The sequence below is a fragment of the Neolamprologus brichardi genome, chromosome 16, assembly GCF_056152115.1.
Source record: "Neolamprologus brichardi isolate AB-2024 chromosome 16, ASM5615211v1, whole genome shotgun sequence".
Lineage (NCBI taxonomy): Eukaryota > Metazoa > Chordata > Actinopteri > Cichliformes > Cichlidae > Neolamprologus > Neolamprologus brichardi.
The window spans coordinates 15,398,659-15,412,458 of NC_142119.1; the positions used below are offsets into that span (position 1 = coordinate 15,398,659).

Consider the following 13,800-nt stretch of genomic DNA (forward strand, 5'->3'; position numbering starts at 1 on the left):
TCAATAGATATAGTTATTTAAATGTCCATAATAATCACATGATCATTTTTGTACATCCTACAATTCAAGATTTAGAGCTGTGTGTTTGTATGAATTCAGCTTGCTATACCTATAGATTTAGATATATTAATCCACTATTTACCCAAACAAGTTACATTGTTTGGGTAAATAGATTGGTTTTGTCCTACAAAATAATTAAATTATTATTTTTAAAACAATAAAATTAACAACAGGGAAGACTTTTGATTTAATAACTAAGCTTAAAATAAGTGTTACCTTTGAATATTTGTGGGAAAAATCTGATGCTACCCCAAGAATACAAAGCCACACTGGAAACGATGACAGGCTTGCAGCTCTCTGTCTTCCTGGAGTGAGGTGCCTGATCAGTAGCAGTGAGTTGACAGAAGTCGGTGTCTGTAAGAGTGGCCAAACACTGATACTCTGTCCACTTGCGTAGAGTCTAAGAAGCTGGAATGCAGGCACACTGTACGAGCTTGTTCTAAAAAATACAGAAAAAGGAACATTTTATTTGTGTTAAGGCTTAAAAACTACAAATAAGTTATACAATGAACAATGTTGAAATACCTTATAGGTGCTGCAGGCCACATAACCAGAATCCAGAGCAATTTCACACTCACATGAAGGTGAGGAAAGACATTAGTTCTGCAGTGAGGTTTGAATGTCTCAGTTGGGACACTGAAGAACTCAGAAGACAGCAGTACCTGCACAGAGAGACAGAGTAGAAAAAGCATAGATTTGTAATGCATAATGTGAATTAAAACTCAAAAAGTTTCAACAAGTATAATCATTTGAGTGTGGAATTATTTATGCAATAAACAGGATTTAAATTAATTAATTGAATTAAAAACACTGACATTTTTTTTTTATCAAAGATAAAGAATTATACCTCTCTCTGCTCTGAGGATCACTGAGCATCTCTGACAGGAAATACAGTTTCCTCAGTATGAGTCATCATTGATGGTCTCAGAGGTGTGTAGTGTGGCAGCATGATGATGGTCTCCAGATCAGGCAGGAGGTCAGGTGATGGGTGTGTCATCTTCTCCATTGAAGACACACTGATATGGCAGTTCATAAAACAGCAGTCTCTGTGTGGCATGTAGTTATCTGTGCAGTCCAGCACTGATGGATCAGGTTTGGCTCAGCAGTTCATGAAGATGGTGTTAAGATGTTGTTTCAGCTGAGGATGGTGAAGTTTGAAGGTTTTCCCACAAAGGAAACAGGACTGTGTGTGCCCTGTCTGAAAAAAATACATCTACAAAACATAAAGTGCTTTTAACACCACCCACCCTCCCCACCCACCCATCTCAGCCCCCAAGTGTCTATGTAATGCTGGTATGGGGTGTCAGTTACTAAATCTAATTAGTGCGTCAGAAAGCGGGGGCTACACCTAAAGCCCCCGCTTTCTGATGTCTTTGTTTATTAGCAGCTTTTTCCAGCTGCTCAGAGAATTCTGACTTGGCCTTTATCCACCCAAACCCAAACCCACCCGGATAAAGGCCAAGTCAGAAAATGGATGCAGAAACTTTCCATGTACTTCTAAATCAGTTTTTATACATATTCTGTAAGCTGTACTAATGTTTTTCTCTACATAATGTATAATTATAGACATCTCTGGTAGCCTAAAGATAGTTTAAAACCTTTACATTTTTTTACCTGTAAAACATGATAAGCAAAACCTCATTCATCCCAAAAACATTTGATTCTACAAAATTTACTATAATCAAGAAAATATAATTGTCTGTATTTATTCATGTGACCCATAATAAATACTTGCATTTATCTGGGATTTATTTATTTACTATTTCATATTTGAAAGCCCTTGGAGGGGAAGATCTTGTTTGTTGAGATACAAACGTCAAAGTAAAAAAAGTATTAAAAAAGGAGATGACAATTAACATCCATGAAAAAATGCATTAATAGATTTAGTCATTTAAAACATGAGAATAAAAAATAAATTATGTCCGTTTAATACTTTTTGCAGCATATTTCAGATCTGAGGTGCATGATAACAGAAAGCAGATCTCCCGGCTCTGCATGAAGTACAGCCATGATTTGGTGAAATGATTAATAACATTGCAATAAGAAAGGGTCTTCTTACAGACAGAGTAGGGAAGACAATATGAAGAAATATGATTTTTCAATGAAAAATCTTTTTCATGCTCTACAATCAGTAAACTCTGTAACAAACATGATCTGTAATTGTTTCAAAACTCACCACACGACTTCATGATTGGCTCGAGGACAGGACACAAAACACAGGGTTGTGGTAACTGTAATATGTTCTCAGAACACCTGAATGTAGACTTTTCTGTGGCTGAGAAATGAAAATCAGGTCAAGCAGGGTGTTCTTGTCTGTAGTGGCAGAAGTGATCAGCTGTGAATACCCTCTAGATTGAAACTGCTCCAGAATCTGTTTTCTTCCACTCTGCAACTGGTTCTCATTAAAATCTCCACACACAATTATTGGGTGACAGTCCATTATTTCAAGTGAATCTAAAAGACTTACCAGGTTTTGCATGAACGGTGTCAAACTGTAGTCAGGGGGTCTGTACACAACCGCAATGAGCGCAGGGAATGGAGCCTGAACCTTCAACACTAAAAACTCAAGATCAGTGACATTATGCAGATACTGTTTTACCTGAACCTGAAAATGATTCCTCAAATACACAACAACTCCACCACCACTTCTGCTGGCCATGTGAGGAAAGTTTGTGTAGGACACATGTCTGTTGCGTTTGAACATGGTGTAGCCGTCCAAATGAAGACTATCTGCAACAAAGGAGCCTTGGAGGTGAGACTCAGTGAGACACAAAACATCTGCTAAGCACATTTCATGATGACTCTTGATGTCGCTGATGTGAGATGGCAAACCCTCTGTATTGTGATGGATCAGTGTAAGAGTGTCAGGTCTGCTGGCTGTTTCTCTGACCTGAAGAAGAGGCATCATTTCCTCAACACTGGCTTGTCTCATGGTTTGGAGCGCTGCAGTTACCTCGGGATTGGCGTAAATCTTTTTCTCATCCAAGTCCTGTAAATACAATCCACTGAGAGACGTCACCCTGCTGAGAGCAACATAAGCCATACCTGGTTCAAAAATGTTCTTCATTGAAACTACAGCTGTCTGTGTTGTAAGACCCTGAGTTTTATGAATTGTGCAGGCGAATGCTAGCTTTACAGGAAACTGTCTGCGTACCGCTCCTTTAAACTTCAGACTCTCCTCTGCTCTCTCAATGTAAACCAGATCATCAGATGCTGCATTAGAACTGCGGTTGCTTCTTACAGACTGCTGGTTGTCCATTCTGAGCCCCAGTTTAATTATTTGTCCATCATTTTCAGATCTCACCACCTTTACCAGTATACCAAAAGCACCGTTGACCAAACCGTTTAGTGTGTCCAAGTTTCTGGTCAGCATGATTCGAGCTCCTTCAGCGACGTTCAGGGTGTCGGGTAAATCATTTCGCCCACCTGTAAATGGTTTGTCTCTTCGTGCCATTCTGCCTGTACGTTTATCCTTCTGGAAATCGTCTGCAGTGATGATTATGATGTTTGAATGAAGCTTCTTCAGGGTATCTGTGTTATGGGATTCCACATTCTTGTTGGTGGCATAAATGTGTAAGACCTCAGTTGGACATTCTTCTGGTGCAGTCACAGCCTGTGACAACAAATCTCTGTCGCACTGAGAAAGCTCATCTGTCTTTTCTTTCACTCTAATCCTGTTCAACATCTCTGCAAAGGCCACATCATCTTTCTGACGCATGATCTCGGTTAGAGTGATCATCTGAAAATGCTCCTGCCATAGGTCAATCTGTTCTGGATCATAAACACAGAGAGGTTTAGACTGTCGCACTGGTGGCAGCTGGTAAAAATCTCCAACAGCTAAAACTGACATTCCACCAAAAGGTCTCTGAGTGCCTTTGATTTGTTTCAGTCTTGCATCCACATAAGCAAAAAGGGGTTTTGAAACCATTGAAATCTCATCAATAACAATAATTTCTGCATTCATCAGCTCAGATCTGACTTCATCCAGTTGGTTACCAAGTCCTTGAATGGGTGGTTTCAGACTCCTGGGTAGTTTCAGTAGAGAATGTAATGTAGAGCCATTGATAGAAAAAGCTGCTGTCCCAGTAAATGAAGTCAGTAAAACAGTTGGATTTGATATGTCAGCTTCTTCTGCATTAGCAGGCAGTCTGCTCAGGATCTTTGATGCTTCAGAGTGAATACATTTAATCAGATGTGACTTTCCAGTTCCTGCACCACCGTTGATATAGAAGAAAAATGGATCTGGGTTCAAACCACAAACGCGCTGAATACACCAGTCTCTTATGGCATAGAACACGCAGGCCTGCTTCTGGTTCAGATTCTGATACATTACACGTACCACAGCTGGATCTACTGCAGGTTGTTCTCTGATGGATCTGATCTCTGTTACAGCATCAGACTGACGACTGTAGTCAGGGACATTCTCCTGTTCGTTTTCATCATCATCATGTCTCTCAGGAAGATTCTCATCACATTGCAGCCTCACAACTTCAGATTCAGGAGCCAGATTACACCATTCATCGATCACAACATCCCTATTTTGTTCAAACTCTTCCAGTGCACTCTCAATATCCTCAGAGTTCTTCTCATACTTGTCTTTATTTCTTTTCACAATCCGTTTAACAGACTCACTGTGGTCTGAACATGGAAGTCGTACACAACCTGAGTTGTAGAAGGACTGATAGGTTTGGAAACATTGTGGTTTCAGTTCCTGCTCTGATCTGTGTGGAAGGTAAAGTCTCAACAGTCGACCATAAAATTGCTCAGGATCCTTTTCTTGTGAGCAGTGGTAATACCTGATTATAGCTGGTTTATCATTCTTTCGCCTTTGTACAAATCCAAGCTGGTTCAGAAGAGGAAGCACATCTTTTCCTTCATTTGGACCACTCACCAACCTGCACAGGGCAGCAAAATCAGCCAGCGACATTTCCTCATATTCTGGTGTCTCAGGTCTGCATTTATATTTATCACTCAAACTTGTCATCCAAATATTACAACTGTCGTGTGTTGTGGTTTCCAGATAGCTCATGGGGCGACTCATTTTTACTGGGTTATCATCTGTTGGTACAAATACAACACTGCGGGAACATTTTTTCATTTTTAGGCCACAGACTCGAGTCACACACTCCTGTGCACTGATTTCTCTCTTTTTTGAGTAAGCCTGCATCACAGCTCTCATTTCATCACATTCATTGACCGTGTTGTTTCCAGAGTTATCAATAACTGTCTTCAGGTATTCAGAGAGGCCAGATTCTTTCTTCGTTATATATTTACAGAGGTATTCTATACATGAATAGGCATTCAAAATGAATGAGACATCTAAATTAGAGTTCCAGGCTTCAAGCAGGTGTGGGTTGTAATTGTTGATCCAACACTCCTTTGGGTCACGTTTCAGAATCAGCGCTGTTTTCTTGTTTATGTCTTGGAGGCATTGTTCATACTCATTCATTGTCAAGTTGCATCGTGACAGAATCTGCTCTATGGTGAGCAAAGCAGCTTCAGGTTCCTTCAGCAGGTTCATCAAAGGTCTGAGTTTGGCTTTTGCAGCTTCAGTGTCTGAATCCTCATCCTGTCTCACAATCATTGTTCTTGTGGCTGGTGGTTTTGGAAACCCAAATCTACAACCAGAGTTCACACTCTTAAAGCATGTCTTTGTGTGGTTTTTGCTGTGCTTTTGTAGTTCACTGACTTTTTTGTGCAGTTCAGGTTGTTTTTCTGGATCAGGGAGTTGAGCTGAGATGTATCTGTCCACAAAGTCACATACAGTTTGGTCATCATCCACATCTACTTCTACCTTTTCTCTAATCCACAGCAACATGTGTATATGTGGACTGCCTCTGTGCTGGAACTCAACTCTGTAAAAGTAATCAATGATTTCACCAAGGGGCTGTGCAGGAGAAAAAAGCAAATCTCTGAACAAAGCCTCAACACGCTTATCAAACATTCGCATGGTGGTTACTGGATTTGATCTTAGAATTTCACACTTTTCTGACCAGTCCAGGGCTTCAAAATCAACCTCTTCACCTTGCTGTCTCTTTATTGCTTGAATCACTTCAGGCCATCTCATCTCAGCAGCAGAGAAAGTGACAAAGAACTGAGGTTGTCCTATTTGACGAAGCATACTGAATAAATCTTTGGTAGTTTTCTGCCAGTAAGCTGGAGTTCCTCTGAGTGGCTGCATAAATCTGATTGCATCTTTATTTCTTACCAGCTTCTCTACTTCTGTCTTACTTTGTAACATTCCTGATGTGATTTTCCGTCCATCCTTGGTCATAGTTTTACCTTTCCTTAGCTGTATTGTCATGCTGGAATTAGCCAAGTGTATTTCAGTGACAAACTGTGAGAAAAACAGATAATTTGTATCTTTGGCAAATCTTGCATCAATGTTGAAAAGCCTTGACTTGAAGTAAGCACTTGGTGTGAGTTTAAGAAGTCTCTTTTCATCCAGTGTACTCTGACCAGTAGGAAACTGCACAGGAAATGCCATGGCTTCCAAATGAGGAGTTCTGAAGAAGCTAACAGGATTGTTTCTTTCTGCAGGAGCCACACAATATGTGTTATCACTGAAACAGAGAATCTCTTCTGAAATGTCTACAGGCTGCAAGCAACTTTCTAGAGCAAAACCTCCATTGTTCAAATCACTTTCTGGTTCATCTGGATTTTGTTCCTCTGGTTGTTCATCACAGGATTGCATATTAATATCTTGGTCACTTTCAGACTCACTTTCGCACAAAAGGGCATCTTTTTCATAGTTGTCAATTTCCATTAGATCTGCTTCATCATAATCATCGCTTCCCATGCTGGCTTCATCACTGCTGTCATCATCAGGTAACGTTGGATCACAAAGCAATGCATCATCTCTGATAACAACATCTGTGTACTGTGGGTGAATCTGTTTGAGTTTACGCAGAGCTTCAATGAGTTTAGACCAGGTGACAGTCTGGAACAGCTGATGGCCTTTGTAGCACAGTCGTCTTTTCAGCTTGATCCTCATTACCTGTGATTGGCTTCTAAGCCTCGGTAAACAGTCAACTGTTTGTTGGACTTCAGATGGTACACACACCACATTACCACGTATGAGTCTCTGTCTGCCCTTTGGAAGAGGAATAATCTTAGCAAAAGGTATGCATTTGGCAATCAGATGTCTCTCCAGAATGTTGAGATCACACAGTTCAGCTGGAATATCCTGCAGTTCTAAACCGTTAATAGCAGCAAGCCTTGGCATGCGTCCACTTTTGAGGGAACTGTGACACGTGTGACAGATATACTCCTTTTTTCTCTCAACAGGAAAGCTGCAGTGATCATTACATGCTTCATCACACACATGAACAAATTTACCAGTTAGACACTGTTGAGCTACAGTTTGGTGTTTTGAGTAATTTTCTCTTTTGCAGATTTTCACCTGATTAGGAAAAGAAGCTTTTAGACAAACAGTACAAACATACGATGGTGCTGATTTAATGTTTGATCTGAAACGAGATATGGCCTCATTCATTAAAGTGTTATCTGGATGACACTGTAAACTTTCAGCTGGTCGATGCATCTGACAATATCTTCTTTTTATTTTCATTGCACATCTAATGTTATGCATCTGTCTAAAAGAAAAACTGTTCCAATATTTTACTCTCATTCGTTCTCTCATATTGTCCTTGTGTTGCTGCTGAAATTGTCTCTCTTCTCCATAACGTTTAGTGATGTAACATTTTTTTTTCTGTCTAAATTCTACACTTTCTTTATATAGGTTAGAAACATATGACCTCATGTAAGCTTTATGTTTCTCTCTGAATTCAGCACAAGTTCTGTATGTTCTTGTTATTCGTTCCTTCTGCTTTTCTCGGAACACGGGAGATTCTCTGTATGTTCTTGTTATTCGTTCCTTCTGCGTTTCTTTGAATATAGGATTGTCTTTATACATCCTTATGACACGTTCTCTTTTTCTCTCTCTAATTTTAGCACTTTCTCTATAGATCCTTCTCATTTGCTCCTTCTGTTTTTCCTTAAAATCATCTCTTTCCTTATAGATCTTTCTCAAATGTTCCCTCTGTTTCTCTCTATATGTAAGATTTAGCTTATATAGATTACTTTTGTACACACTCTTCTTTTGTCTGTGATCAGGATCATTAGACATCTGCCTTTCTTTCTTTTTCTGATTTTCCTTTGTTTTTGGTAGTTTTTGTTGGGCCAGTGATCTTCTCCTCATTTTTTGCCTTTGCTGTTTACTATATTTCAGCAGTTTATGTGAAAGTTCCTGTGTTGTCTTGGTTGAACAGGAGGAAGCGGTTGGATCCTTCTGAGGAACAGAATCTGATGTTACCTGAGGTTCTCTCATAGAAGATGCAGATGTTTCTTTTTGTAAAAAATCAGAAGGACGATGGTTGCTTTCAGGAGCAGCTGTCTTATTTGAATAATCCACTCTGGATGATGTCACTTCTGTGGTTAAAGTGTCAGTCACAGTTTTCTGTGTCTGGGAGTTTAATTCAGGAACAGGTGCATTTAAATCTGGTGCTGGAGCACTTGTAGCGCATTGTCTGTATTCGGTGTTTTGATTAGCATCTCTTTGGTAAGCAGCGTTTTCACTGTGAAACTCGATGGGCTGTAGCTCATAAGTGCAGGTTGGTGCGATGCTAAACATTCGGTACAAACATTTGATCCTGTCAATCATGTCGTTAAGACGTGTGAATTTTAACATTACTGCAGTTCCACCACTTACACTTAGTGACAATGGCATTCCTGTAGACTTACGTGGGTGAGGGTCAAAGTATGCGTATTCACCTGAAGTCAGCCTGCAAACTGCGATGACTGTTCCTCCCATGACTAGCAAAGCGTAGCGAAACTCTGAAGCCAAACACTGTAGTCCCTGTTCAAGGCTCGGAAGATGATCTGTACCATCAAATGTGCCATAACGAGCAAACTGAGACATATCCACTTGATACTCGTGTCTGCGGCTGGTGACCACTGTGGGAAGCTCATCACAGGCTAGAAACACGCTGTTCACAAACCTCTTTCTGGCATCTGAATACACGGCATGGCCTTTGTCCAACACACGGTTAAGATCTGCTCTGGTAATGAATTCATCCTCGTGTAAGAATGACAGGAAAACCAAACTGTTAGCCATGCATTGCTGATTCCGGTACTTTCCATACTTAGCAGAGGCCTGGCTTCGGGATGCACAGATGCTATTCACTCGTGCACGACTTTCACTGTTTGTAACCTGTACATGAGACGGTCCTGGAGCTTCTCCACCATGCTGCGTTTGCAGAGTTACCTGGGGTTCAGTCTGGATTACCTGCTGTACTTTAGCATTTGGCACAGATGATGAGCAAACACCTCTCTTTACCACATCTGCATAAGACACTGCGGCTGTCTGAACGCTGCTCTGCACTTCTGGACTGGGAATACTTGTAACAGACACATTTACCTCCTCACCGCTCTGAGAAACATTTACCTGTTCTTTCTGCTTTTGCCATCTAAGCTTCTGGGAATGCGACCTTTGACCTTTTCTTGGCATTTTATTGAAGTACAAACTGGACCTTATATGTATTTATACACAAATGTAAACAAAACTCAACCTGTAAACACTGAAAAACTAATGACACCTCAAGTTTCTATTAAATCAGAGATTTATCAGAATTGATGTAAAAGGCTGACTTAAATACAAACTCAATATAAAAGTTATTGAAAGTTCTCTGAAAACACTTTGGTCTGTTTTATTGTAGCTTTTTCAAAAACTGTATATTATTACTTCTTATATTTTTTTAAACCAGAATGGATAACAAATAGGTCTATACTTCTGTAATGTAATATGCAGAATAAATCTCAACAATTAATCAACAGGCTATAATAAAACTTTTAAGCTTTTAAGTAGACTTTGTGTAAATCTTTCAGATATCTAAACTTTAAAGCAAATATAAGGAGCTGTGATGGTGCGGTGATCAGATGACAGGCGATGACGATTCTTCAGCTGGATGTTCTGCAGCAGTCAGGAAACAGGAAGTCTGGGTTCTCAGGTCAGCCTCTAGATGACAATTGTAACTGAATACTTACACTGAGTGACAAAAATGGGTTTGTCCTTAAATAATAATAGTATAAACTTGTAGTCAAATGTTATAGCCAATGAAACAGACTTGAAAAATGTATATGAATCAAATTTAATATTTATCTGAATACAGCAGTCTGAATGTATGTATTACAAAATAACCAGATTATCTTCTACAAATAAATCTCAACAAAGGTGTATATTTTATATAATTTATCCAAGTAATTGCACTTGTAAGCCAAACTATCACTCTTTATTTCAAAGTGTAATGCAAAATTAAAATGACAAATGTAGGGCTCTGTAAGTAGTTTCTACAGTGAGTTCTACTGTACTGTATATTCAACTTTTTACTTGTAATTTCCAGCAAAATGAGTGGATATGAGAGAGTTTAACGACAGGAAAGAAGGAGCAGTGAGAGCAGAGATCTCTCAGATTTCTGAAAACAGATCGACGAAGTTGTGGTAACTTCAATTTCCAAAAACTTGGTTTCTTGTCAAACTTCGATTTCTTGTCAACCTTAGATTTCTTGTCAAACTTCGATTATTTGTCAACTCAGGTTCAAGCTTGTCAAAATTAGATAGAGCTCATGGCGGAGAATGATAGAAGATAGAATGGCTTGTCAACAAAGATGGAGCAGGGAGAGGGAGAGTGATAGGACAGACTGAATTGCTTGTCAACGATAGAGGGAGAGGGTTTTCTGCAGCAGGTCACCTGTAAGACAAAAAGGGACTGGAATTAGGCATATTTCCAATAAACATGGCTTTCCAGTATTTTTCGGACTATAAGTCACACTTAAAATCCTTTAGTTTTCTCAAAAATCAACAGTTTACCTTATGTATTAATTCTGGCTGTGCTTACTGACCTCAACCCAATTTTATGTGCAGCACGGCACTCAAACATCTGTCAAAATGTTTTAGTATGACTTTGGAAAGCTACAAAGCTGCAGCGCTTGATGGATTGTTGGAGCATTACAGCTACAGTAGTCAGGAGCCTCGCCGAGTAATTCGTATTGTGCTTAAACATAATATTATGGTGTGTGTATGAGGACCTGGCATCTGTTTACAGACATGCGTACGAAGCAGATTTCAAGCCGATCAATCAATGAAGAATTTGATAGATTTGTGGAAGAGGACTGAACAGAAAAAGATTGTACACTTACAATCTTTTATTGTAAGTACTTTATACATATAAAAAGTGTATTGTGTATTGTACACATATAAAAAGTGTATTGTTATGTGTTACCACTGAAAAATGTTGAGAGTTACTGTGAATGAGTTGAATAGTTTGAGTTATCTGAATATTTGGTTAGCTGCATATGCCTTATAATCCGAAAAATACAGTACACACAGGGCTTTACATATTGAAGAGTTCCACAGTACATTATTGGACTGAACTGATTGAAAATGCTCAAAAATGGTGGTGGAACTATTCTAAAGAAACTTTTACATTCTATCAACACAATAAAAACAAACAGTGTCTATAAACTTAAACCAACATGTGCTGAGATGTGCTGCTGTTGAGAGTTATTGTAAATGACTTGAATAAAGTTTGACTTATCTGTTTTGTTTGGCTTAATGTGCCTTAGAATTTAGTGCGCCTTACAGTCCGAAAAATACAGAACATATATATCATTACACACTGAAGAGTTGTACAGTACATTATTAGATTCAACTGAATGAAAATGTTTAACATATGGTGGTGGAACATTTCTAAGGACATTTTTGCATTCTATTAACACAATAAAAACAGAGTCTGTAAACCAAGATGTGGTGCTACAGTAACTTACTATAAACATTATATGGTCAAGCTAAACCCACAGAATGAAGTTAGAGCAGACAGTTTCAGACCACCTGCTTTAAACACTTCACATGCACTCAACTCACATGTTCCTAAATACCCAAAGGTCTCAAATTCCTGTTTCTGTGTGTACTTACCAGGTACAACAGTATATCATAATGTCTGGGGAGCCGTTAACATAAAAGTAACAAATAATTTACTCAGTATGTAAATTTGGAGACAGATGACTCCTATACAGCAGTTTCTACATTTTTCAGTCAAATATGGGGCATGTTTAATACACACTCCGCTAAATCTACAATAAACAAACAAACAATAAACTTAGCATGGCCGATATTAGGGCCTAATTAAAAATGTAGCATGATGATAAGAGAGATCTGTAAGTCTGGAAATGTTTACATAGACTTTTCTAGGATTTGATGATTGCCAAGAGCTGTGCTCACTCACTGCACTACACTGAATCTCCTATAATGAGAAACATTTCCCCGCATTGCACCTCAGACAAACCTTTACTTACCAGACTCGAGACGATCAGATCAGCAGTCTAGAGAAAGGAAACAATTCATCAGATCACTGTTTGATGATTCAGACTGTTGAGCCTCTTCACACACAATCCAACTTACTGTGACACAAATTAACTAGTAAAATTCTCAATTTATTTAAGGCTTTATGAGCTGAATTTAATTGCAGAGTCTCAGATGGCATGTTTAATAACATGTTAACATGTTAATTAACATGTTTAATAAAAACATTCATACTACAGAATTGCAAAGAATAGGCACCAATATTTGTTGGCACAAATGCAGGATATACCAAATATTTTCGTGCACAGAAGCTTTGTGGCTCCAACATTTTCTATCACAAGTCAGTTCTAATAACATGTGAAGAACGACAACTTTTAATCTCATTTCAGATTAAAAATGTTGAATACAAATTAATTATTTAAATCAGAAGCAACAGAAAACCACAACAACAACAGTGGCACACCATTTTTCTAATGAAAATTTCTTAAAATATTACACTAAAAAGTCATTCCATTGTACTTGTTGCTAACAATAATTATGTTTTGCAGTATATCCCTTTTTGGCAACATTTATATTTAATTTGAAAACATTGGCTTTAATATACCTACTCACAACTGTACTTCTCTTGCATTTTATTATTGCTTAAGCGTTTAAGCTATCACTTACAGTCACTCAGGCAAAATACTTCTAGTGTTTCGACTTCATGCTAATTCATAAGTGGAATGAAAGAGACAATAAAAATCGATAGCTGTGGTGCTCTTAAGTGTTTAAGGTACCACCTATACTTACCTAAAGCACTTTCATAGTTTTGTTTGATACTTAAATCCACAAACATAAGGAGAAATCAAACAACTGCATAAAGATATCTCTGACATTTAACTATGTTTGAACTTGATAAGCCATCAAAAATTAAAATCAGAGAAAAATGGGCTATTAAACTTCATTGACAATTTCAGGGGCAGTCAGTGGTCCTGTGTGGGGGCTTTGCTGCTACAGATTCTAAATCCTGACTATTTGTTTTTGCCCACGAGTGAATGGCAAGATGACACAAGTAAATTACTAAACATTACCATTACTGTCTACTTACCAGCAAAGGCAAAACCAAAGATCTGTTCACTCTGTGTAACAAAAGACAAAGAACAAAAATACAGGCTCAGACAACTCCAATCAGCATTAGAGTCAATACTGCATCACTCTCTGTAGTCAAAAAGATTCCGGAAACTTCTTTGTTTACCAGAATGGAATACAAACAACAACTCTCCTCTGTTTTTCTTTAAAGATTATCATCTTCATAAAAGGTAATATGTAGTTCTATTCATTTGCAATAAGCCACACAAGTTTCTGATTCATGTAATGCTCCAAAATTTAGGTTCGATTACTTAA

The 13,800-nt window shown here is 38.4% G+C and overlaps 1 long non-coding RNA gene across 1 annotated transcript; it reads right to left on the reverse strand.

The window, feature by feature from the left end:
- Nucleotides 1-10,234: 10,234 nt before the first annotated feature.
- Nucleotides 10,235-13,528, reverse strand: LOC148098222 (uncharacterized). Its single transcript, XR_015716567.1, has 3 exons — nt 13,505-13,528; nt 12,411-12,437; nt 10,235-10,807 (listed from the first exon to the last, which is right to left on the reverse strand). It is a non-coding gene; the product is annotated as an uncharacterized LOC148098222 (long non-coding RNA).
- Nucleotides 13,529-13,800: the final 272 nt, after the last annotated feature.